Consider the following 26,363-nt stretch of genomic DNA (forward strand, 5'->3'; position numbering starts at 1 on the left):
TAATTTTCTGAACCCACAAACTGCATTCACAGTATTTCAGTGCTGCCCAATAGAGACATAATGAGAGGCCCATAGGTAATCTTAAATTTTCTAGGAGCCACAGGAAAATAAAAAGAGGATATGCTAACTTTAATCTATATTATTTAAACCAACATATTCCAGAATTATCACTGCTGCATGCAGTCAATGTAAAACTATGAATGAAGTACTTTGCCTTATTCTATTCCTACAAAGTCCTTGAGACTTGCAGTAGGTGTCAGCTCACACGACCTTTTACACGTCCGGAGTCACAGGAAGCTAGTGGCTACTGTACAAGTCTAAATCAGAATCACTATTCAAGTTCAATATGACTCCCCCTCTGTCCTGAAAGCATTATAGATTTACTTCCTTACATTCTGTATTTTTTACATTGCTCGCTGCTTATAAATGTTGATCCCGATAATATACGTGTCCGTGAACGAGAGGGATGATCGAGTCATTTAGCTGATAGCACTAGGGAATTACTTCCAGTGTACCGATTGTTAAAATTGCTTCTAATGGAATAACAGTCTGACATTGTTTCTCAGTTTTGTGCTTCTTTCGGTAATTTAGAGACATTACTGATTTCTCTTTAGTACTGGTTTGAGGTTTCCATTTTATATGCTATTACAAAGATCATAGATAGGCCTCAGGAATAATGAAAACATAATTTACCAACTTAGGTAATTTTTTTTTTAGTTATGATTTCTGCCCTCATGGAACTAACAGAGTAGTAGATTGTGATATTGAATGTCTTAAATGTGTTGACCTTGACTATATTGGTTTAGATTATATGCATTGATATTGAAAATAGAGGTGATATTTGGGATGAGCACTGGGTGTTGTATGGAAACCAATTTGACAATAAACTTCATATATTGAAAAAATACTGAACATAATGAAAAATAATACTGAACATGGAGGGGCGCCTGGGTGGCTCAGTCGGTTGAGCGTCCGACTTCAGCTCAGGTCACGATCTCACGGTTTGTGGGTTCGAGCCCCGCGTCGGGCTCTGTGCTGACAGCTCGGAACCTGGAGGAGCCTGCTTCGGATTCTGTGTCTCCCTCTCTCTCTGCCCCTCCCCTGCTTATACTCTCTCTCTCTGTCTCTTGAAAATAAATTTTAATAATAATAATAATACTGAACATGGATACAATCCATGAGCTTCCCTGTATTGGCAATCACAGATTTCACCTGTGAAGGCTTGAAACGCACCCAAGAATAGCAGATCAGAAACACAGCCGGGGTTAGATTTTTGTGAAACAAATTCAGTTTCACTTAATAGATGTCTGTTTGGTTGGTCGTCCCTGTGTCCTGGTACCTTGCTGAGTTAACAGCACTTAGATGCTAGTCAGTAAGTACTTGTTTAAACAAATGGAAAAACAGCCATCAGAAGATCCCTATAATTTCCCCAATCCTATAAGTAACAACACGTGTCAGGATGCAGATTACAAGCTAAGATGTCCTGAAGTGTCAGCAAGAAGGAAAACACTGTTTTGTTGCCTCGTTGTCTTGGAGGTAACAGCCTACATTTAAAAGCCTTCTTATTAAGTCACCACATATGTAAATTACATATTACTACGAGGTTAATGTTCTTCTGGAGATAGCCGCTATCTTTTCAGGGTTGAAATTTCCAATTAGGGTGTAGTTGGTATATAACAGTATGAGAAAGTACCATTTAAAAGTTTAGATTAAGAGGTGGACATTTTTTTTTAAATCTTAATTAGAATTGATCTCCTGAGGGAAAAGCAATTAGCATTGAGGCATGATCCTCAAATGTTTAAAATTTGCACATAAGCAGATTTTCGCCACTTGGAGGGACTAAGATGGAAGAAAAATCGAGTCCAAACGGCCGTTTGTCTGTAATGTGCCTTCCAGGGGATCGTAAACACAGTGAAAGAAACAAGAGAAATACCACACGCTGTAAAGTCACAGGAAGCTCTTTTCCCTTCACGTGTAAAGGAGAACTTTCCATGATGGGCTCACCTTTGTTGTGTGTAATTATAAACCACCTCGGTCTTTGCCCCAGACACGAGCGGACATGGCGGCCTGTCCTGGTCTGGCACCAGTCAGCTCCTGGATATTTTTTAGGGCGGATGTGCCTCTTGGACCAATATGAGTATTTACTTACAGATGGTATAAGCAAGCATCTGATGTTCAACATTAGATAGAAAACCCTTTTTCTATGAAAATAAAGCCAGGTCCACATAATGAAAGGATTTTGACTTTTATCCCAATCATTTTGAAGACCGGTAGGCCTATTACATAAATATTTGGGATTTCTTTCATTTGGGTTGAAGGAACGAAGTCAACAAGATATCCTAGACCAAAAACATGACCATCACGTGGCGGGTCAAATATTATATTTTTACAAGAATGACAAATAACACCTCAGGATAGATCAAGCCACCATCATGCAGCCTATTTGTGCCTACGTTTGATTTTGTAAGAGTGGTTCTGAAACTCTTTGGACTCAGGATCCCTTTATACTTTTAAGAAACTTCAGAGCTTTGGATTGTATTTGGGTTATATCTGTAAAACTGCAGCATATTCAGAATTAAAACTGAAAAAGAGCCAATGGCTGATTGATTCATTTAACACTTAGGAGTTCCATGTGAAAACTATAATGTGGAATTTGAAACCATATTAATAAACGTTTTTTACTCTGTTACAATAATAGCCACGGGTTTATCTTACACTTTTACCTACGTGTGTTGTCCTAACACCATGCGGTTTGTCATTTGGAAAATACCAGGTTCCTAAGTTTTTCAGTGCTTTCAAATATTGACATATTTCAATGTGTAATCCCAAAAATCCACTTATCCCATCACCAGTGAGCTCATTAGAATAAGGACTGGAAAGTTGCAAGAATTCTGTAGTGGACACAAGTTTTCCAAATTCTGTCACTTAAATACTCAGACCTTAAGGGCAACACAAAAGTGTTAGTAGTTTTCCTTGAGGTAACAGATCGGTTTATTCTGATTGAGAAGATGCTCCTAAGTCTGAATGACCACAGATCTTCGGTCAGTCATTCTTTTAAGGAAGATATGATTTTCCATGAAAAGTTGTCTAGTTCAGCTAAGATCTCAATCACACATGTGTTTTTCCTTCAGATAATCATCTCATCGTGTTTGGTATCCAAAAGTGCATCGTTCATATTTCCCATCTCATCACACGGGATGTGGAAAAGATTAAGGTGTTAACATTTAATAAATGAACATATTTTACTGCTACAATAAGGAACTTCTTAAGGGAAGCCAATACTTGTCAATACAACTGATTGCTACATACTTGCTGCCGCCATTTTGGTTCACGCAAAGCCATCAGCAGTTTCGCCCACCATTGCTTTTCCATCACCGATGCCAAAAGCAGCACAAAAGGCATCAGTGTCTTAGTGTAATTACAAAACTAGTTTTGACAGTGTGGAATGCTCACAGGATCTCAGGGCTCCCACGCTCAGAGAACCACTGCTCTATAATTTCACTAGGCAGGGGTCCAGCGTCAGCTTGGCCATCTGAAGCCAAGACGTCTCTTCTTGGGACAGCAATGATGGTCTTCCTTAGATAAAGTTAAAATCCATCATCTCCCTCTAACTTCCACCGGTAAAGCCTACCTATCCAACCTCTTGGGAAATCCCAGAGGAAAAATAATCCCTTTTCCCTGCGACAGCCTTTCAATTTTTTGAAGACCGCTCTCATGTCTTCCCAAGAGTGTGCTCGTCCAGGTTCCACATCCCTTCACTTCCCAACCTTTTCTCCTGATAATTAACGTTAAGCCTCTTCCACATCTTTGCTACTCATATCGTTGAGTTCATATGCATCATGCTGCTGTTAATCTCCAACTTTAACTTCAAAGATACCTGATCTTTATCACGATCGAGTGGTTTTCCCCGGCCAATCCTAAACGTTGACCCTTTTGGAATATTTTATGGGGATTACCTCCCGAAATGTCGAATATGAAAAGATTAATAAAATTCATAAAATCCTAACGTAGGTTAGGATTTTAACATCCTTAAAAAGAAAATCCTGTTACACGCTATAACATGGATGAACCTTGAGGACGTTATGCTGAGTGAAGTAAGCCAGTCACAAAAAGAAAATACTGTGTGACTCCACTTACATGAGGTACCTGGAGTAGTCAAATACCTTCAGACAGAAAGTAGAATGGTATTTGCCAGGCGTTGGGGGTTAGAGAGAATGGGGAACGACCGGTTAATGGTTACAGAATTCCAGTTTTGTAGGATGAAGAAAGTTCTGGAGATGGATGGTGGTGATGGTTTCACAACAATATGAGTGTATTTAATGCCACTAAACCATATACTTAAAAGTGGTTAAGATCGTAAATTTTGTAGTATCTGTATTTTACTACAGTAAAAAAAAATTAGAAAAAAAATTTTAAGTGAAGAAAAAATTGATCAAGTCTTTGCACGATTGATCTGGAAATAACACAGATAATATAAATTAAACATATCAAGAATTATATGAGCCTAGGGCACCTGCGTGGCTCAGTCGGTTAAGGGTCAGACTCTTGGTTTCAGCTCAGGTCATGATCTCACAGTTTGTGAGTTCCAGCCCCACATCGGGCTCTGTGCTAACAGTACAGAGTCTGCTTGGGATTTTCTCTCTCCCTCTCTCTCTGCCCCTCCCCTGCTTTCCCTCTCTCTCTCTCTCTCTCTCAAAATAAATACACTTATAACATTTTTAAATAGAATTATACAGGGCTTATTACTATGAATCCTACTTATTTAAAAAGATAACTTTATGACACATATTTGAAAAAATGCATGAGAACTTTTATAAAAATCCAAACTAGAAATTAAAAAAAAAAAAAAAACTATCCTTGATCTATGAAATGAATTGATTCCTTAATTAAATGTAATTGAAAACATTTCACAGAAAGCCCCAGACTCCCATAGCATCACTTCTGGATTCTTCCCAGTGTTGAGGCAATAGGTGGTAACTATGTTCGATAAACTCATTCAGAGAACATTAAAACAAGGAATATCTCCGGCCTTATTTCTGAGGCCAGCACACCTATGGCTGATCGCACTGAGAGCCTTAGTTTTCTGAATCTCCCTACACCCGGGCCCCTTGCTTTCTTCCTCCCACAGGCTCTGGGCTTGGCCATTGGACCTGCTTTTGCCTGCGGGACAGCAGCCTCAAGAAGAAGCCTGAAAAAGTGCCTGTGGGCCTCTACGCTCTTTCTTGGCACCCAGGCCCTGCCAGAGGACGTGCTCGCCAGCCCCTGGAGGGGGGGACATGGGCAGCTCCCAGGCCACAGAGGAGGGAGCCCGCCGGCTGACACCGCTCCCAATCAGCAGAATCTCCCAACCCACTCAAAGGAGGGACCCACGTGAATTCAGTGGTCTCAGCGCTTGCCCCATCCCTTGGCATCATGACCTGGCGGAAAGCCCTGAAGTCCTGGCCGCGTCACCAGCGGGGAGACGACATCTTCATTATCAAGGTCTGTCCCTCAAGCGAGAGGTACACACGCTGCCCCGGGGAGGGGGGCGGGGAACGCCTGGTGCCACCTCCCTCCACCTGAAGTGAGCAGATCTGGGAACCAGGGGAAGAAGGGAGGAGGGGGGGACCCCTCACTGCTGGAAACCTCTCACCTCCCGTCTCCACAATCTGGAGGGCGCAACTCTTGTCTCGTGACCCCCTCCTTCAGTATCAGCCCTTCTCTGGGCTCCAGCAGCCACCTTCGTCTCCGCCCCCTCTGGCAGGGTGGGAACACTTGCCAGAACTCCCAGCTTCGGCACGCCTCCCCACTTTGTGTGCTTCCCCCACCTCTATCTGGACCTTTGCGAAGCTTCCATTCGTTGCCACATCTTCACTCGCTCTCTGTGGAGGTGAGAGCCCGGGAGGCCACGTCCTGACCAGCCCAGCGTGTGAGAACCGTGGCATCATCGGGAAAACCGTGCATTATGTGTGAGTGTCTGCGGTATCTTTGAATGGTGTTTTATCGCTGGTGGATAAGAAGTCCAGATGGAATTATGTCCTATTCATGTACGTAAAATAACTACTGTATTTGTGGGGTTCTTTCTCTCTTTTGGCCACTCTTGTAAATATTATGACCGTATTATGAAGTTTTACCTCATGTAACGTGTTCACAGTATTAGTGCCAAATTTAAGAATTCTTTCAGCCACCGATTGTAAATACACTCTTTACTTAAGAAATTGCCTTTGATGCTTCTAAGTCTCCATTCCTTTGTAGAATAACACTCAGGATGAAGACCATTTTACTAAGTTCTCTGTCCCCGACCACCCAACATTGTACCTAAAAGCTATTTATGTAAATGAATGGATTATTCAATGAAGGATTTGATACCCATAGTTCAAGTTCATGTTTTTAAATTTTAATACACGCTGTGAGTCTCTGAGTCCTTTAATCTTCTGGGATTTCCTCTTCTTCAATATCACACGCACACACACATGTGCACACACACGTGTTCACACACATCCGTCCCTACACAGCATGGAGAATCCAATATAGACCATAGAGATGCTCATGGCCATCTTTGAGTCCATTTTTTTTTTAATTTTAGAAAGAGACAGAGAGTGGGGGGGAGACGGGCAGAGGGAGAGAAAGAGAGAGAGAGTGAGTGAGAATCTCAAGCAGGCTCCACGCACATCACAGAGCCCCATGCGGGGCTCAATGCTACGACCCTGATCATGACTTGAGCCAAAATCAAGAGTCAGAGGCTCAATCGACTGAACCACCCAGGTGCCGAACTCCATGTATTTTACAGCTGAATTACCCAACTCCCTAACAAGGGGTCGGCACCCTCTTCTCTGTAACAAGTAAACCAGAACATAAGATGCGGCAGCTTTCTTATAGTTCCCCCACAAACCCAAACATGAAGCTATCGCATACTGCATAATTTTACTAAAACTGGGTGTCATGAATCAGTTCGCCCACAGAACAACTGCCAACTTATTTACCCTTCAGCCCTTTACCTGAAGTGTCTCCGTCATCCCCAGAGTCTTTGGCTGATGAACTTTCTTCCCCAGGAAGCGAAGCCTTTTATATATTTTTATATTTTTATTTATGTGTTTTTATATATGTTCTACTGCCTGCCGTTCTTCCAATGCCAGCTTTTCTACTCTTCTTCCCCCCGCACTCATTCTTCTGACCTGTCTACAGAAAGTGGACATTTCTCTTTCTTCGCTTTTTAAAGTAACTTACGAGAGAGGTGGTCACGTAAAACTGTAAACTCAAAACTAGAAACTCTTCTAACAAGCCACCTTCAGCGTAGGGATCATGACCTTTGTCCTGGTAATCAGAGTCAAAAAACCGAAATCACTTTTTGTTCTAAACAACACTTTTTTCCTGGCATGCGGGCAGTTTGGAACACCGTTTGGTGTGGCGTAACATCTTGAACTTCCTTCCTCTGCTCCGTTTCTGCCAAGGACGCGGTGGGCGAGTCAAAGGTGCCCCTGGATCATGGCCAAGTACCAGGAGCCGCGGTAGACGAGGGCCCATTCTGGGCACGAACGTCTGCAGGATGTGTGTGCAAGATGTGTGTGCAGGTACGTTGTGTGCCAAATAAGAAACCGTCCTGCGGGTGGAGGGCAGGGCATCCTCAAACCCGTGAGTCCCGGCAGCTTTGGTGAGGAAGGGAAGAGTTGGACGGAACTCTCTGCTGAAGCTACTTATACAAAGACAAAGATGCTTCTACTTATAAAGAGGGTGACCAGGACTCCCAAATCAAATTCTCTGTGACACACACCCACCTCTGTCTCCGTCTCTCTCTCCCCAAGCTCTTGCACATCATAGATCTTCTTCCCTACCTCCACATCATCTTTCTAGAGCATCTCGTCAGCACAAAATATTTTCCAGAGTAAATGTGTCTCCATCCTCCTCTATGAACAGCATCTACACAAAACCCAACCGTTTATATCTGGTCGGTGTCAAACAAGGTAAGCCTTTGTAGGAAAGTGAGTGCCTGTGTCCCAGAGTTCTTCCTTCTCTCTCCCATATTTCCCTGCTGCCTTTTTCCCTTTTGCCATGTTGGCCGGTCTAGTCCCCAACAGTAACATCCTTAAATATTTGCTTTATTCTCTTCCACTTTTTTTTTTTACTCTTCCCTATTATTAAAGCCACCCTTCGAGTTTCAAAGCGGATGTTGTAGAATTTCCCTATGCAAAGAGTGGGGCTAGCAACTGGACCTTTTCCCCACGGTGGCCACCTCGATGTTCTCCCTGCAACTTATTTCCAGGTCTGCTTCCACTTTGTGTCATCATGAACTGCACACGAGCTTTGCTTCACAAGCCGTGCCAATTTTTGATTGATGTGTTAGGAGTTTCTGCCTCTCCGGCAACTTCCTCAGCATCCCGCAGGCTTTCTCTCTGGCTGGGTAGACCTACTCAGGTCAGCAGTTTGATTGCTAGTCGTGCAGACATGACCCACTGGACTATGGATGTTCTTTGTGCTTCTACTCTTACCATTCAATTACCAAAATTCATGGAGTAGTCATTGCATGGCCAATGCCATGCGAGGCGTGATTTAAAAGGTGCAGTATGGAGGTCTCTATGCTGAGGATAAAAATGGCAATAAAATAAAGCGGTGGTATGTTGATGGGTAACATTATCTAACACAAGTATCAGAAACTATCTTACACAGGCAGGATATATTTATTATTTACTTCTCACAAGAATCCGTGAGCCTGTACTATTTATCATCGTTCTTATTTTGCATGAAGAAAAATGAAGGAACCAATAGGTTTACATCATGTTCCCCGAGGTCACGGGTACCTGGAAGGGAAGGATGCCGGGACTGGATTCCAGGCAGCTTAATGCTGGGTCTGAACCTCATCTTTATAACAAGACTGGGAGAGACAAGCAGAATATTCAAGAAAAAAGGCTGAAGAATAAAACAGTTCCTTATCCAGTGTTAAGTTACTGAGTAAAAATAATCTGTGTAACAAGATATGAATTGGGTGGCATGGAACCGGGGCTAGAAACTGAGGTCTTCTCAGACAAGGGCAGTTAGGGAATTGCCCATGGAGAAGGTGTAGATGGGCAGAGAAGAAAGATCAAGGCAACCCTCACAGAGGGAGTCAAGGCAGGACAGATACACTCTCTTTCGCACCAATGTCGGTTTTGTATTTTTATTTCGCCAATGAGCATAGTGTGGGTGTTGATATTATCCCTCTGGCGGTGAGAACAGTTGTGGTGTTTTGTATGTTTCTATAGATGTAGCTTCTACAGCAAATCCCAACTCCTGTGAGGGCCGCTAGAGTAGAGCAGTGTGCAGGCTCTCAAGAAGAGGTCCTAACGTGCTCCAGAGCACAAGATGGTCACACAGCCTCGTGGCATGTCGTGTGATGACTGGCCGGGGACGCTATGAAATAAAAGCCGGGGCTACGATGTATAACTCGACCTCCCTCTTGGGCAAAGAAATGTCTCATCAACTCCAACTGAACAATAATGACCTTACTCTTGTACGTGTGAGTCCACGTGAATTTCTCCAGGCCACCGGTAGCTTTGTAGCTCTGAGCAGAAACTGATTTCTTCGATGGGGACTCTGATGTTTCCTCAGATTCCTCTTATGCCATCCCACAAGAGAAGCATCTTTCCTAAAGTCATGTTATGACTTTAAGGCGCTCTGCAAGGATAAGCGTTCACTGAAATTTCCTTTGGTTAACATTTGCCAGTCATGGTGAAAAGTTACGTTACGATAAGTATTTCCAGGATGCTTGCTTTCACTTAACCAATGTGCTATTTTGAGAACTTGGACCAACTTAGGATTCCTCTTTAAAAAAAAAAAAAATCATCCCGATCCGTTATTCAGCATGTTGGTAATTTATCACTAATTCTGATCATTTCAAAAGAAAATGAACAACAACAACATCATCTCCTGTGTTTCATGTATCCAACTGCATGGCCTGTGGGTTACTCATGGCCCTGGGTCTTGTAGTCGCATCTGCTAGTATAATTAACTTTTTGTGAAATGTTAGAGTTGTAATTCATTTTTGCTAGAAAAAATGGAAAATCTTATATAGAAAGGAATCTTTACTTTAGCAATTTTGAGTAACTGTGACAAAACTCCCAACTATGTTTTCAAGGCCTTGCTGAAGGCATCAGCTTTCCTTTTCAGGCAAGGTCAGATTTGCACTTTGTAACAGAAAAAGTGAAGAGAATTCATGCTTTGTGACCTTCCCAGATTAAATAACATATTCAAATCTGGCATGAAATAGGGACCTCCTGATCACAGGGGATACACTGTCCCGTGTTCTTCATTCTAAATAGAAGCTCTTTGGGGCACCTGGGTGGCTCGGTCAGTTGAGCATCCGACTTTGGCTCAGATCATGATCTCCCAGTTCGTGGGTTCGAGCCCCGTGTCGGGCTCTGTGCTGACAGCTGGGAGCCTGGAGCCTGCTTTGGATTCTGTGTGTGTGTGTCTCTCTCTATGCCCCTCCCCTGCTCTCTCTCTCTCTCAAATAAATAAATATTTAAAAAATTAAGTAGAAGCTTTTGAATAATCCCAGAGCACATGTTACCTGGTGTATAGTGAACCATCACCCGATGTTACACAAGGTCCTACTTTCTGAATTTTCTGAGACATCTGAGATTGAATTTTGTTTTTACTTTGGTAGGACAGTTCAGGAGTAAATAGAATAATTTTTGTCATTAGTAATATATTAATCTTCTTCATGCTTTATCTGCTCTTTATTTCATTAATGCTTTCATATTAGTCATCTTAGCCTCTCTTATGGCCAAGGGTTTGCTCTAAATGCTAATGCCATGTATTTCTACATCAGCTTGGGTAAGCAGGAGGCCCTCTCTTCTCTCCCACAGGAAGGATGATGTCTCTCCCTCGAAGACTGAAGTAGTTAGTTCCACATAGGTGTCAGATCCTAGTTGCCTTTCCCTTTGTCCCGTAATGCTTAGATTGACTAGCTCTTAGTCTACAAACTTCATTATAAGAATTAAGTATGAATCATTGCTTTGCCTGTCGTTCGGAATGCAATTCTTGTTGCAATTCTCTCCTGACAGGATAAAGCTGCCGATTCAGGTGCTGACGTGTGAATCAGACTCCGGCGATGATCCCAGCTGGAAGAGAAAAGGGAAAAATAACATAGTGTCTGTTTGGCTTTTAGCATTTGGTCTTCCTAAAATCACAGAGCCGGGACGGACAGACGCGTCATCGCTTGAAAGTAGGGAATCCACAAGTTCTGTGAATACACTAGTGATAATGTTTTAAGTGTTTGGTGGCAAAATGACCATTAATCGACGGAATTCTACAGTCCTGATAACTTAGCGATCTGTGACGGCCTCTCTGTTAGCATGGATAGATTTCTGGAGACGGAAGGGAACAGCCCTCTCTCACCCACAGTGATGCTTCTTCGAGGCACCACACATTCTTACAGCTGGACCACAGAATGGCTGCGTGGACACGACCACAGAATGGCTGCGTGGACACTTCAACCGCTAGACCTCCTGCAAAACAATGCAATACATCTCTCTTTCCTTTCCTCTCCACCCTCTCTCTTTATTCCCGAGTAGAATTCCACTCCATCATGCCTTGCTTACAGTGACCTCTCATTTTGTGGGAAGAAATCTATCATTTCTCTCCATCATTAAAGATATACTCAGGGAATATGGTTTCCTCTCAGTCACGCTAATATTATAAAGATCTCAACTAAAATGTCAGAGGCAATTAAACTATTTCATCTTAAAGAAATATAAAAATGTATGAAGAATCATGAAGGTTTTTTTTTAATTTTTTTAATGTTAATTTAATGTTGAGACAGAGAGAGAGACAGAGTGTGGGCAGGGGAGGGGCAGAGAGAGAGGGAGGCACAGAATCCGAAGCAGGCTCCCGGCTCTGAGCTGTCAGCACAGAGCCTGATATGGGGCTTGAACTCACAAACCGTGAGATCGTGACCTGAGCGGAAGTCGGATGCTCAACCGACAGAGCCCCCCCAGATGCCCCGTAAGTTTTTTTCATCCTGATAATAATCACACAATAATTAAGGAGAACACATTAGGAGAATACAAATGTGTTCTTCAAATATGAAGAAAAGGGGTATGATTCCTAAAACAACCCACTGAAGTATGTTTTTCTGAGCAGGTCGGTGGTGAGGACACTGGACGCCAGTTTGTCTGTTTTCATTGGGCATCACACCGTTAGGACCTGAAGGCTTACGCTGTGCCACCGCCTACAGATTTATCCACTGGGTGGGGGGTTTCCATCTGCTGGAAAGTAAGTCATCAAATGGTGGGGGAAGAAGGCAGGAATCTCACAAAATCCTTCCGTCTTTTCTTGAGACCAACACCAAGGAAATGGGAGTCTGAGGCTTGCAAGGCACTGTCCCTGGTCCTGATGAGGACGAGGACTAGGGGAAGAGGGAGAGCGGCCGCCCACAGACCACAGGGTTTGTGAGCAGAGATGACATTTGTAGCCCAGCATAACAAGGACCTGGTCTCCGCTTTGGCATTTCGAGCTGTCAGTTTACCTACATTTGCCTTATCCTTACAAGAGGGGAAAAACACTTTTCTCAAATGGCTCTTTTCTTCTTCATCTTTTTTTGTTTTTCTTGGCTGTGTTTTGAGTTGGTGGGGATGATGTGATTATGTTGCACATGCATATAATCCCAGTGGGTCTAATAGGGCCCCCCCTTGCAGGTCCCCCCCAGAACCTCAGAATATTACCTTATTTGGAAATAGGGTCTTTGAGGATGTAGTCATGAAAAAAAAATTGAGATAGTTCATGCTGCATTAGGGTGGGCTCTAAATTCAATGAAAATATCCTTATGAAAAACAGAGAAAGGACACACAGAGAGAAGGATATGAAGACCGAGGCAGAGCCTGCAGTGACAGGACCACGGATAACAGGCACCACCAGAGGCTCAAAGAGGCAAGGAGAGAACTGGGCCCCTCCAGAGAATCCAGGGAGAGAGAAGCCCTGCTAACACCTTGACGTCAGACCTCCAGCCCCTACAACGGCGAGGAAATAAATTTTTGTTTTAAGCCACCAAGTTTGTGGTATTTCATTAGTGTCAGCCCTAAAAAAACTATTACAACATGGGCACATGGGGGGCTCAGTCTTTAAGCGTCCGACTCTGATTCTGGCTCAGCTCATGATCTCACATTTCATGAGTTCAAGCCCCCCATCAGGCTCTGCACTGACAGCTCAGAGCCTGGAGCCTGCTTGGGATTCTCTCTCCCTCTCTCTCTGCCCCTCTCCTCCTCATTCTATCTCTCTCTCCATCTCTCTCTGCGTAACATAAATAAGCTTTATTTAAAAAAAAAGAAACTATTACTACAGGTCTACCACATGGTCATTGTTTAATTAATTAGGTGGATCTCACTAGATTTTTTCAGTAGGTTTTGTCAAGACAGACAAAAATGAGCAGAAGGCTGATGCAGAACTTTCTCACATTTGAAAACTTTAAAACCTTCACGAAGGCAGGCGGCATTCCTAAGAAATGACCTGTTGACTGAATTGGCTGTACTTCTCTTGATGGTTTCACCATCCCTTATGACCTCCAGCTTTGGTTTCCTAGTGATGCTTCCTCTTCCACTATGGATGGGAGATCACCACAGAAGACTGTGTTAGGCTAAATTTATTTGTGAAAAGAAAAAGAAGGAAGGAAGGAAGGAAGGAAAAGAAAGAAAGAAAGAAAGAAAGAAGAAAGAAAGAAAGAGAAAGAAAGAAAGAAAGAAAGAAAGAGAAAGAGGGAGGGAGGAAAGGAAGGAAGGAGGAGGGGAGGAAGGAAGGAAGGAGGGGGGAGAGAAGGCGGGAAGGGAAAAGGGAGGGAAGGAAGGAAGGAAGGGAGGAAGGAAGGGGAAAACATTACTGATTCTATCATGAAGAGACAATTTGGGTCACCTAGTTAAGTGAACACTTTTGCGTGCTTAACACCTAAAAGAATTTTGGAAAACCATGTATCACCACACACAATGTTAATGAAATTGAAAAGGTTTTGTCGTAAGTTGAAATCGTTGTAAAGAGTGTCAGCAAATACTGGAGTTTTAAAAATTAGTCAACTCAAACTGAGGTGCCTGTTTTTAAATTTTACCTAATGAAATATAAATACCATGACAATTTTGTAGTTTCGACCGGGCACTGAAAAGCAAACCCAAACAAACTCAAATTTGGGTTGGCTGTTTTACGTCATTGTTCTTTCTCCTTGAATATACATTCCACTCTGTCTCTCCCACAGAATTCTATACTAGCATAAATGTTTTTACACCTGGAAATGTTTTCTTGATCACCGTGTTATTTCACTACAATAAAAACATGAAGAAAACTTTCTGTGACCGTAAGGCTTCGGGGGTTAAATTTTCTTCTGGACTGATTTTTCATTACACTGATTCATTGCTACAGAATTAAGCGGCATAAATACGTAGACACAGATTGTTATCGAACAATACAAATGTAAATGCAGCATAAGTATCAGAATCAAACAACATGAATACTAGTGTATGGGGACCTCTGGACCTGGGGTGGTCCATGACCCTTCAGACATGTCTCCGCTAGAGACGAAGGCTGCTTTCTTGGGCCTCAGGCAGCTCTGGAGACAGACCCAGCTGTGATCAGTCAACACCCATACTCCTAACAGTCGTGTGAACGAGCCCCCTGCCCTGGGAGGCGAGGGGTAGTGGGGCAACGGGGCACAGCATCACTATATACAGCAGTCTCTTAATTAATGCACAAAAACATTTAGAACAGTGTTCAACATGCCACATTTGAGAAACTGTTACATCTTTACGTTATTATATTATTAAATTATTATATCATCAATTAGCTAATCATATTGGGGCACCTAGGTGGCTCAGTCGGTTAAGCTTCAGACTCTTGATTTCGGCTCAGGTCATGATGTCACAGTTCGTGAGTTCAAGCCCTGCATAGGGCCCTGCGCTGAAAGCTCAGAGTCTGGCGCCTGCTTGGTATTCTGTGTCTCCCTCTCTCTCTCTCTCTCTACCCCTCCCCTGCTTGTTCTCTGTATCTTGCTCAAAATAAATAAAAATAAACTTTAAAAAAAAGAACAGCTTAAAAAATAAGCTAATCATATCACTAGTGTGTTCTGATAACATATCATTCATGTGTCTAGACTAAATAGTTTATTCAGTTACCAAGAAAGTAGACTTCTAGCACCAGTAAGTTCTAAAGATTAAAATGTTGGGCACTGAGGTGCCTGGGTGGCTCAGTCGGTTGAGTGACCGACTTCGGCTCAGGTCATGATCTCACGGTTTGTGAGTTCGAACCCTGCGTCGAGCTCTGTGCTGACAGCTGGGACCCTGGAGCCTGCTTCTGATTCTGTGTCTCCCTCTCTCTCTGGCCCTCCCCCGCTCATGCTCTGTCTCTCTGTGTCTCAGAAATAAATAAACATTAAAAAAATAAAAATAAAAATAAAAATAAAACATCGGGCATTAAGGGGAAAACACACCTAAGGAATCATCCCATGTACTTGAATAGCCAAGATACTTTTCTGCTCTCGAAAAATAAGAATCAATTTCCTAGCTTTGATTACCTATTAATTATTTGTGAAATTGCGTATTTTCCACATGGAACTTTTTTTGAGGAAGGACTAAAGTTACGGCCACTTGTCTTCCCAAGAGAAGACATCTTCGTGTCTTTTATTAAACGGTCCCTTCCCTCCACGCCCTACACTGCCTCACGTTCCTCTGCTCCCTGCCAAAAACACAGATCCTCTGAATTTTCATTTCCTTTAAGCCAAAGCCTGTAAGAAAATTAAAGCCTTTCCAAATACTACTTAACGGTTCCTAATATTTATGTAAAAGGACGTGAAAATGTCAAACATACTCAGACGAGCGTGTATAGGTTGTTAAGGGAAGTATTTCATATTAAAATTATTTTCCTTGAATTACATACAGTCCTTCTTCCAAAATGAGTTAAAGATGTTAAAATCCACTATTGTTTGTTAAATGTGTTTGCGTAAATCTGCCTTTTACTGACAGCAAGTTACTCTGAGAAAATAAATATAAGACTTGAATTATTGAACTGTTGCTTGCATTCAATAAATAACATACCTTATTGTCAACATAACCATATTTTTGAACAGCTGCCTTTTATTATACAAGCTACTAGGTGAAAATCGGTATCTGAACCGAGAGGCATTTTAGCTAGTACCTAAGAACGGATCTATAGTCTGTTAAAACAATAGGGTTCCCTGGGTGGCTCAGTTGGTTAAGCATCTGACTCTTGATTTCGGTTCAGGTCATGATCTCGCGGTCCGTGAGTCCGAGGCCCGCGTCGGGCTCTGTGCTGACAGCCCGGAGCCTGGAGCCTGTTTCAGATTCTGTGTCTCCCTCTCTCTCTGCCCCTTCCCTGTTTATGCTCTGTCTCTCTCTGTCTCAAAAATAAATGTTAAAAAAAAATTTAAGAAGGGGAAGATATGAATACTCATGGAGATAGCTCTTTTTCTGAGAAATATTTAAGCATGAATAAAGTAGTCATACGATTTACTTCTGAATTCTACAGATTGGTTTGGCACTTTTTATTTTTAGCAGGAATTGAAAGATTCAACCAAACTTGACATTTCTGATTTAAAATATGCAGAATATAAAGAAATGGAGAACATAACCTATTTTCAAAGCATTTGAGAATCTAGTGTATTCTTTCTGTATTAAGATTATTTCTGTATCTCAAGGTTAATCTACTTCCTACATTTTATTATATGCAAATATATTGAAAGTTCATTTTGGTATATTGTCCTTGCCAAAAAAGTTTTTAAAATAAAAACTGCTCCATATTCTCCTCTACCAAAATCATTCTGAGTCTTGAAAAGTGATTACAGAATACAATCTCATTGAACCGCTCACAAATGTTCACATTTTAGCATACTGGATCAGATTTCCCCGCACATTTAATGGAATTGGCATTCACTGATATTTTGCAAAGCCGCACTTGGTAGGTTGTCAAGACGCCATTCCTTCCGGGTTCCAAGCCTTTGACCAGACAGCCGAGCTGAACAAAGACAACCCTGGTTTCTCTACCTCTCTTTCCTGAAGGACTGCCAACATACAGGAATGTCCCTTCACGATGGACAGACCACTGTTACAATTATCCATCACGTTTCCCCACCTCCCCTTGCAGACGGTGCAGAATTGAAATATACACATACCTGCCCTGTTGGTATTGGGTTTAGTCACGCAGACTGTTTAGCAATGGAACGGAACACACGAACATCTTTAAGCTCACATGCATGTCTAGCCGGCTACCTTGCATTCACAGAAACTGCCACGAAAAGACGATGTTCCAAGTAGTCAGTGGTCCTCAGAGGATGAGGAGACACATGGGTTAGCCTGGAAACCAGCTGGCATCCCGGCACCTCTAGCCCACACTCTGGCAGTCAGCTGAGCCGGGTGAGTTGCGTCTGACCTGTGATCCCACGAGGAAGGAAGAGGTGCTCTTTGTTTTACGCCACCGTGACTCTGTTTCGCAGAAATATTGCAGCAGGAGACTCTGTCACCTGCCCTGGGTGACAGGTGACAATCCATGCAGTGGGCTGGTCTGGACAGAAGACCACATGGGTGGATGGAAGGCCTGATGGTGGAGAGCAGGCCACAAGTCTGCCGCTGCACCTGCTCGCAAAGACAGGTGTGCGTGTTAGAATCTCATACATGGCTTTATTGTAGCCAAAGGGTCTGCGCATAACACGTCATGTGTTGTCGCCATCCATGGGGGGTCCTCCATTTATTGAAAGTAGCAAGAATTCATCAAATATAAAGCAAAGTCAATTTCAGATGTTCAACATACTTATTTGACGGTAGCCAACAGGGAAGGGTTACATCTGTTAAGAATTATTCCAGGATGGTCCAGGCCATTGACCAATGTTGTGTCACTATTTTACCATATTATTCCTAATTGTTCCTAAGGACACTGAAAGTCAGAGATTACTTGTTCTTGCTCCTAAGCTAAGTGTGTGGGGGGAGAAGAAATAGATAGATGATGGATAGATAGATAGATAGATAGATAGATAATTTTTCCCTCTAACTACCATAACTAACCAAAAGAATCTAACTGTTGCTGGCAGCTACACTGTTCGGGTCAGTCTGTAACCACAAAGGTGGATTTCCGTCACTTAGTCAAAGGCATGTGCTGTCTCTCACTTCCGATTTCGTTGGCCCAGTTCACAAGGCAATAGATCCGATGTCGTCCCTCATGCAGGTGTAAACAACATAAAAGCAAAGTGAAAAAGACTTCCTCCCTCTGAGGGAGGAAATATTATTTTCATCTTCCAAGCAAGCAAAGCGAAGTCTGTTAGGAACCTTCCCCCGGGGTATAGTCTGCAGAAGCACCAACGTCATGACCCCCAGCACTGCCCAGCTGTAGGCGGAGGGACCCCCCACCCCGTCTCTGATTGCGAGATCAGGGTGTCCAGAAGGAAGCTCCTCTGGGGACCGCATATGCATTTGAGGCACTGGGATAGAAGACAAGGGTCATCGTCTCCCCTGATTTCACTGGAGCTGGAGGTAGCGAAGGTCACGCCTCAGGAGGAAGCCGTGGTGGCCATTCTCAAGGGCACGTTATTTATAAGACAAATATGTGCCAGTTGGAGGAACCCTATGCTTTTCAGCCTTTCCACTCTCTTTTTTGAGAGGGTCTCTCGGATATTTAAATATAAGAGGCAGTTAGGTGGTAAGAGTAATTTCCCTGGGCAGGGGTATATATTTTCTGCCTACTGAAATCAGAGCCATCGTCAGTTGGCTGAGAGGGGAGCGACGCGGTAGGTATGAGAAGAGCCGTGTCTATTTTGCAGAGTGGATAAACTGTGAGTGGTTCAATGATTTTTTGAAAACGATCTGCAAAACTGCTGCAGGGGACAGATAAGTAAATGTTGATTGATTCATTGAAGGAGGCTGGCTCCCAGCTAAAGGAAATGACTGGAAACTTGCACTCTGGAGCTGTATTTCTTGTTCCACACCTAATTTGCTGCTCCAGAGGCAAGCTCTCTCGATTCAGCCTGCCTCGGATTCCTCCTCAGACGGATTTCACCTCATTTGTTAGTGAGGCGTAAGCCGGCTGAAACACAACTTATGTCAGAACAAGGTGATATTGGCAAGCGGGCGGAAAAAAATTAGATTAAGAGGTCAAGTGAACAAAGGCAGTAAAGCTGGGTACGCGGAGCCTGAAATGCCCTGAGTTGCAGATCTACACCCATTGCTGTTCTCCAGCACCCGCAGCGACGTTGACTGGCATAAAAGTCTGAGTGTCTGTGGGCAAGACCTTCCTCCGGGATCAAGGTCTCACTCGCCCTGCTGATCCATGAATAAACATTTTCGTGGTGCCGAAGTCGACTTCTGTTTTATGCAGACAAAGGTCAGACTTTAGTGCTGGTCAGCAGAATCAAATCTCTTCTCACGAGCACACTGTAGCTGTGGTCTGATTCGGATTTTAGAGATTTTAATTCCCGTCTGATGCCCTTTCTCGAGAGTTCTTAAAGCGCCCAAGGAAGACATCGCTTTCATCCCAAGAAAGACCGTGAATAGCATTCAGAGTCTCGTCTGGGTGAAAAGATACGAGAAACTCAACCTGAAATGGAAATAGCCATGAATATCTTCTATTTAAAAATCTATTTCAGGAATATCAGTCTTAAAGAAGAAGGACTTGTTGACAGCTGCCACATGGGCGAGCCTTGAAGACCTTGTGCTGAGTGCGATGCACCAGACACAGGAAAACAAATCCTGTGCAATGGTCTGTTCTAGAACACCCATACCCTGGCTCTAGCCGCATCTCAGCTTTATATGAAAAAGCAGTCACTGTCCCTTGGACAGCTGGGGCACGTTTTATCCCCCACTCTGCCCCACAAAGCAAAGCTGCTGACGTGTGGGGCCCTCAACCCAGAGAGGTTTCCCTACAGGCCCTGTTCTGACCACGTGCCCATCTTGACACTGGATGGTATGTTCTCTGAGCTGCGGTGTCTGCTCAGGCTCAGCTCCAGCTGAACAGAAGTGACGATGGATGTGGTCACTGTGCTCCGTGGGCAGAACTCAAGGCCGTCCTCAGAGCTCTGGCCAAAATTCCTGTTGATGCACCTTCTTATCTCTCTGCTGACTCTCGGGTTGTCACCAGGGGCTCAGCTGTCTGTCTCTTGGTGACGGAGGCCACTTGGCATGGGATATTTGCCCCCATTGCTCCTCGCAGGTTGACCACACCTAACACTGGACCTCCTCTCAGCTCATCACTTGTGTCTCAACATAGCTGATGTTGCATGAAAACGCAGTGTGGCTCTCCTGGTCCAGTCACACCACTGGAGCCTTGAACACAACCTGGGCCATGTTTTCCATCTCCAACCTGGCAGTGCTGTGCCTCGTATAGCAAAAGCCACTCAGCGATGGGCTGACCGTCGAGATGGCCCTTCCATGCTGCCTACCACCCATCATGCTGATGCTTGGGGTCTTTTTGGTAGAAGCCTAAATTAAATCTCATAGAAGGCGAATTGAACAGATTTGGCTCCTTCCTCTCTTGGCCAGACTCCTCACAGCGGCCAATGAAGTGCTATGCATCATGGGAAAATTCGCCATATTTTCAGAGGTCATTCTCCATGGGTCTCTTGGCTTTTGCTACATCTTTCAGGCAGAGGGTTTCTCTGTCTTTTCAGGGTATTTGAATAGCAGACCGCGTAGAGGATACACTGTCTATTTCCACAGCAAAGGGAAGGCACACTTTCTGCCCACGATAACTGATCGGGCTCTCCAACCTCGGGGCTTTCCTGCTGCAAACTCACCCACGGCACGAGCATGCCTCCAGCTGACCACATCCTGCCTCTGGGGCCACGTGATAGTAGCCCAGCAAACACAGTGTTCAAGCTTCCTGCTGCCCCAAGAGCAGTAAAGTTCTTTGTCTCACATGTGAGCGTCTCGTGTCTTCTGGGAGCTTCCGCGAAAGGGTGGCACCCCACTTGTTGGTTACAAGTTGGGCCAAATCTCCAGTAGGGAGCTGCCCCGTATCTGTGTCTTCAGGGCCAGCCACGTGGCTGGATAGAAAACAAGCTTAAATGAACCATGGGCTTTGGAAGCCTCAGATGGACTTCTCTATGAAAATGTGAAATGATAATATGCGTTTAGGTGCTGTGTGTGTGAGAAACTTTTCGTTTTAAAAATCAGCATCTTCACGTTCTAAATGAAAAATCGCTCTAATCACCCAAAAGGCACTTTGGGGAGTATTCAAAATATGGGAGTAATATTCACCTCATAATTTTGTTTTATTGCGATGTGTGAATTAATCCAATAGTCAAACGGATATTAATAATCCACGGACGAGGGAAGAGAGAAAATATATATGTTCCGAATGGAGGACGTTGACAGCCGGGCAGGAACAAGCCATTAACTTCAGTCACTGCAGAGATTTTCCTTCCTTTCAATAACCCCGAATGCACTTAGTCTGCCATTTAATATCATTATTTTGATTCTGAGAGGGCTACTCATCTTATAAATCAATTAGTTTGAGTAATGGTTAATTTCCATAGTTAGTATTTGATTCTGTTCAAGTGACTCAGAAGTTCATCGGCCCTTCTCTCTCCAATCTTCCTGTCCCTGCACCCTTATTCTTATTCATCATTGTCTCAGGGACTTTCCTAGGACCCGCCAAGCAAATTATCTGGCTAGCGTGCTTCGTTAGCAGAGTTTTACGCCGAGTAGGAACGTTCTATTTAAGACTTGAAATTTGTAACCTATTCTCAGAGCCTTTTTGCCGTCCAGCTGCATTAGGAAGGCCAGCATGAGCTGCCCCATGAGAATGGAGTAAACTTAGGGCAGGAGGCGACCCCACTGCAGAGCCACAGGAAGCAGTAGGTGCTCTAGGAGCCTCACTGTACCCAGTGTGCCCAAATAAACCCATTATCCAAGTGAAGTCAGGGAGTTTGCTCCATAACGAGTCCCCTAGACTCCCCGGCCATAAAATCATCCCTTGAAGTCTCTCCTCAGTAGGGATTGTGAAACTACCACTGGCACGTCCTTATCCTGAGAGACCGTATGGAAAAGGACACAGCCAGGCCATCTATGACACAGAACTCTGACCCACGACCTCGGCAGCAGGTAGCCCGAAGGGCCAGGGCCTGACAAGTAACTCCCAGCTTCCCCCCATTTTTGCCCTCTGACCTCCCTCATAACTCAGAACCAGACGGAGAAAGTCAGAGATGCTCCCCTGACCACTCCCATGGATGCCCCGCTTCAACTCAGCGCCCCCCGCCGGTTCCCAGTGCCCACAACCTCTGTCAGGGTGCCCCCAAAGCCCTCCCCTGTGTCCACAACGAAGCCTTGGATCCCCCCGCCCCGCCTCAAGTCCCTCCCCAAAGCCAGCGACAACCATGGCCAGCTCCCTTGCCCTGGCAAGCTCAGAATGAAGAGCATTTATTTGTTCCCACCGGGAGGCCTTCATTTATTTCTATGCGAAGTGATAGGAAGTGTCTGTGAATTGCTAGGGTCTCCATAGTAAAACCCTTCAATAACTGAACTGCAAAATTAACAAAAGCTAGGGGTTTTGTCTCCAGTTCGTTTGTATGTCTGTATTGCCACGAACATGCACAAAGACAGCGCAAATTATGTGGGACCAAAGAGTAAATCCTTACAGGGACGCACCTGCCCGCCCCCCCCCCCATCCAAAGCCCAGACCCTCCCGAGGGGTGAGCTGTTCTCACCTGCACCGGAGACAGGCTTCAGCAGAAGGCGGAAGCCAGGTGTCTCCCCCATCGGAGCTGACTCTGCTGTTCTCACCGCTTCTGCTCCCTCGGCCTTTGTGCTTGTTACAATTAGCAGGAGGCACGGCTGCCCAGCTCACACTTCCTACCCACGATGAGAAACAAAATGCTGGGAAAACGAGAGTTTCCTAGGACCCATAGTCACAGCTGACCCGAATGGAGGAGGAGCTCTTCGGAATCCCTGTTTGCCACCAGAGTGCCACTAACGGGCTGGACTGTGGCTGGCTGCTCCAGAGCTGGCAGGAGGGGGGCCGGCGTGTAACACGGGTATTTGCCAGGTATTTCCGGTCTAAGAATCGAAAAGAAAAGCAAAAAAATCTGTGTTTTTGAAACGTATCAGATCCAGCGTACTTTGCATGAGGCCTTGGGGACCAGGCCCGCTGGCTGATTCAGCCCTGGGGTCATCCTTGGCCCTCCGTGCCCAGGCGGGGGCACGTGGACAGACGACACCTTTAGACCCAGGAAAGATCCACCGTCTCATTCGGCTCTATTCCTTCTGTTTTAAGTGGGGACCTAAAGCCGAAGTCGGTTCACACAACAAGTCTTCGCACGTCTTTGTATGGCGCAATCCATAAATTTGAAAATTTGGCAACTTTTTAGCAAGGAAAAGACGCTACATGAAAAAGAAGGTACTAATTAGCATCATAATTAGTAAGCAATATTTTGTCATGGTTATTACTAGGTTCGAATTATTTCCTTGGTTCGTCTAATGAAAGTCATCAGTAGATTTTCTACTTGTTTAAGTTTCTGTTCCTTTTTTATTTTTTTTTAATTTTTTGATGTTTATTTTTGAAAGAGAGAGAGAGAGACAGAGCATGAGCGGGGGAGGGGCAGAGAGAGAGGGAGACACAGAATCCGAAGCAGGCTCCAGACTCTGAGCTGTCGGCACAGAGCCTGATGTGGGGCTCAAACCCACGGACCAGGAGATCATGACCTGAGCCGAAATCAGTCACTTAACCGACTAAGCCACCCAGTTGACCCTCTGTTCCTTTTTTAAAGGAAAAAACCTAAGTTAAACAACCAAAGGAAAACCCGTGATAAGCAAAATGACTTACATGTGGACAGAAAGATAAATGGTTACACCTTTTAAACAACATAGGAGGGGCATCTGGGGGGCTCAGTTGGTTAAGCATTTGACTCTTGGTTTTAGCTCAGGTCATGATCTCACAGTTCATGAGTTCGAACCCCATATCAGACTCTGTGCTGACAGTGTGGAGCCTGCTTGGGATTCCCTCTCTCACTCTCTCACCCTCTCTCTCCCTCCCTCTCCCCCACTCCTGCTGTCTCTTGGTCTCTCTCACTGTCTCTCAAAATAAGTAAACTTTAGGAAAAAAAAATATTTAAACAATGTAGGATTGCTCCCCAGAGAATATTTTGCCAGGATATTTTTTTTAATGTTTATTTATTTTTGAGAGAGAGAGAGAGAGAGAGAGCACGAGCAGCAGAGGGGCAGAGAGAGCGGGTGACAGGATCCCAAGCAGGCTCTGTGCTGACAGCCTGATTCAGAGCTTGAACTCACAAACTTCGAGATCATGACCTGAGCCGAAGTTGGACACTTAACCGACTGAGCCACAGGATATTTTCTAATGCAGAGAAGTCATGTTCTCTAAGGGATTATTTCCAATTCAAATAGGTATTTCAGGGGTGCCTGGGTGGCTCAGTCGATTAAGTGTCTGACTTCGGCTCAGGTCATGATCTCACAGTTCGTGGCTTCAAACCCTGCATCAGGCTCTGTGCTGACAGCTGGGAGCCTGGATGCTGCTTCAGATTCTGTGTCTCCCTCTGTCTCTGCCCCTCCCCTGCTCACACTCTGTCTCTCTCCCTTTCTCTCTCAAAAAAAAAAAAAAAAAGAAATAAAAAAAAAAAAAAAACCAAATAGGTATTACAAATAAGATTTCTTTTACCAAATCTTCCCAGTTATTCAGACAGAAATCTCACAGTAAAATCAGAAGTTTCCTGTTCTTGCTTCTTTATTTGGAATAAGGTGGTAAAATCACCAAATGGTAAATCTCAGAAGGTTCCAGAGGAACATCTGATTAGGCCATTTACTTTTATGAGCAAGCCAAGACCCGGACATTCAGTTATTTGCTAAAGGTCCTTCTGTGCAAAGGTAGCATATGCCGAAAATTGCGTGGTCATTTTGCTTCCTGGTAGTGGTAATGAAAAATAAGTTATTTGAGCCGGGCAGCTCGCTTCTATAATACATATCCCAATGGATAGTCTTTGTCGAATTCAAACTTAGTTAAATGTGTAATAACCTAGGGGCGCCTGGGTGGCGCAGTCGGTTAAGCGTCCGACTTCAGCCAGGTCACGATCTCGCGGTCCGTGAGTTCGAGCCCCGCGTCAGGCTCTGGGCTGATGGCTCGGAGCCTGGAGCCTGTTTCCGATTCTGTGTCTCCCTCTCTCTCTGCCCCTCCCCCGTTCATGCTCTGTCTCTCTCTGTCCCAAAAATTTAAAAAAAAAAAAAATGTGTAATAACCTAGGCCATTTGATTTCCAGACACTTTCAAAAGGAAACCACCTTTTAACCTAACACTTGAAGAATTCTGTAAAGTAACTCATCTTTTTTTTCTAACCGGACGGCAGTTCTGTTGAACTTGTGTTCTCTAATTACAACACACTGACCGTTATTCCGTTCTTAGACTACTGTCCCCATTTTCGACGGCCGAGGGAAAGAATTACCTGTTGAGGAAAGGAAACAATCTTGTGGAAAATCTTGGTGTTCCAGAAAAAGTTCTCTTTCCTCAGCTTTTCGGCAAAAGCCTCTAATAGGTTACTTATGGCATAAATCATTTAGGAGCCTTCAGACCGTTTTCAAGCCATTTGGCAACATGAACACAAAGAAGGCGTGTAATTTTTTTTTTTAATTTTTTTTTCAACGTTTATTTATTTTTGGGACAGAGAGAGACAGAGCATGAACGGGGGAGGGGCAGAGAGAGAGGGAGACACAGAATCGGAAACAGGCTCCAGGCTCTGAGCCATCAGCCCAGAGCCCGATGCGGGGCTCGAACTCACGGACCGCGAGATCGTGACCTGGCTGAAGTCGGACGCTTAACCGACTGCGCCACCCAGACGCCCCACGAAGGCGTGTAATTTACAAGATAAATGTCCCGTCTTTGAAAAGTCCACGACTGCCATGTCAATTTTCAGTCCTTGTCATGGGCAGGTGAGGTGACTATTTGGGGCACATTGCTTTCTTTCCGAACACAAGGCCTCATCGCCCTTTTCTTCTACGATGTCATCACACAACTTCACATCAGCCTCCTCTTTTGAAGGCTGGTGTGTACATCCCATTGGCATTTCGTAACCACAACTGCGGTGAGCTCGCCTCCATCGTTCCTGTTAGTATGGCATTTGTTGACTCTACCGGAAACGTCTTCCTAGAATCAACCACATGTGTTGGAAAATCCCTTTCCTTCCAATGCAGAAACAGCCAGAGGCTGGGAAGACAGCGTTTGGCAAAACGGTATCGCCCGTTCCCAGCTGAGAACAGAGGCTGTAAGAAAACAGTAGAGAAGGAGACAGAAGGAGATCCCGTTCTCCCGGACGATGCCATCGTTCTGGGAAGATGGATCCCTTGCGGGAAAACCGAAAAACCTCCTCAGATAAACACCAGCTGAAAGGCATCCGTTGGCTTCGATGAGGCTTTACCACCCCCAAATTGTCATTAT

At 44.3% G+C, this 26,363-nt stretch overlaps 1 long non-coding RNA gene across 1 annotated transcript; it reads right to left on the minus strand.

Annotated features, from left to right (window-relative positions):
* Window positions 1-24,575: 24,575 nt before the first annotated feature.
* Window positions 24,576-25,543, minus strand: LOC123591059. The gene is made up of 2 exons (XR_006709097.1): window positions 25,173-25,543; window positions 24,576-24,951 (listed from the first exon to the last, which is right to left on the minus strand). It is a non-coding gene; the product is annotated as an uncharacterized LOC123591059 (long non-coding RNA).
* Window positions 25,544-26,363: the final 820 nt, after the last annotated feature.

Source organism: Leopardus geoffroyi, chromosome B4 (assembly GCF_018350155.1).
Source record: "Leopardus geoffroyi isolate Oge1 chromosome B4, O.geoffroyi_Oge1_pat1.0, whole genome shotgun sequence".
In the NCBI taxonomy this organism is placed as follows: Eukaryota; Metazoa; Chordata; class Mammalia; order Carnivora; family Felidae; genus Leopardus; species Leopardus geoffroyi.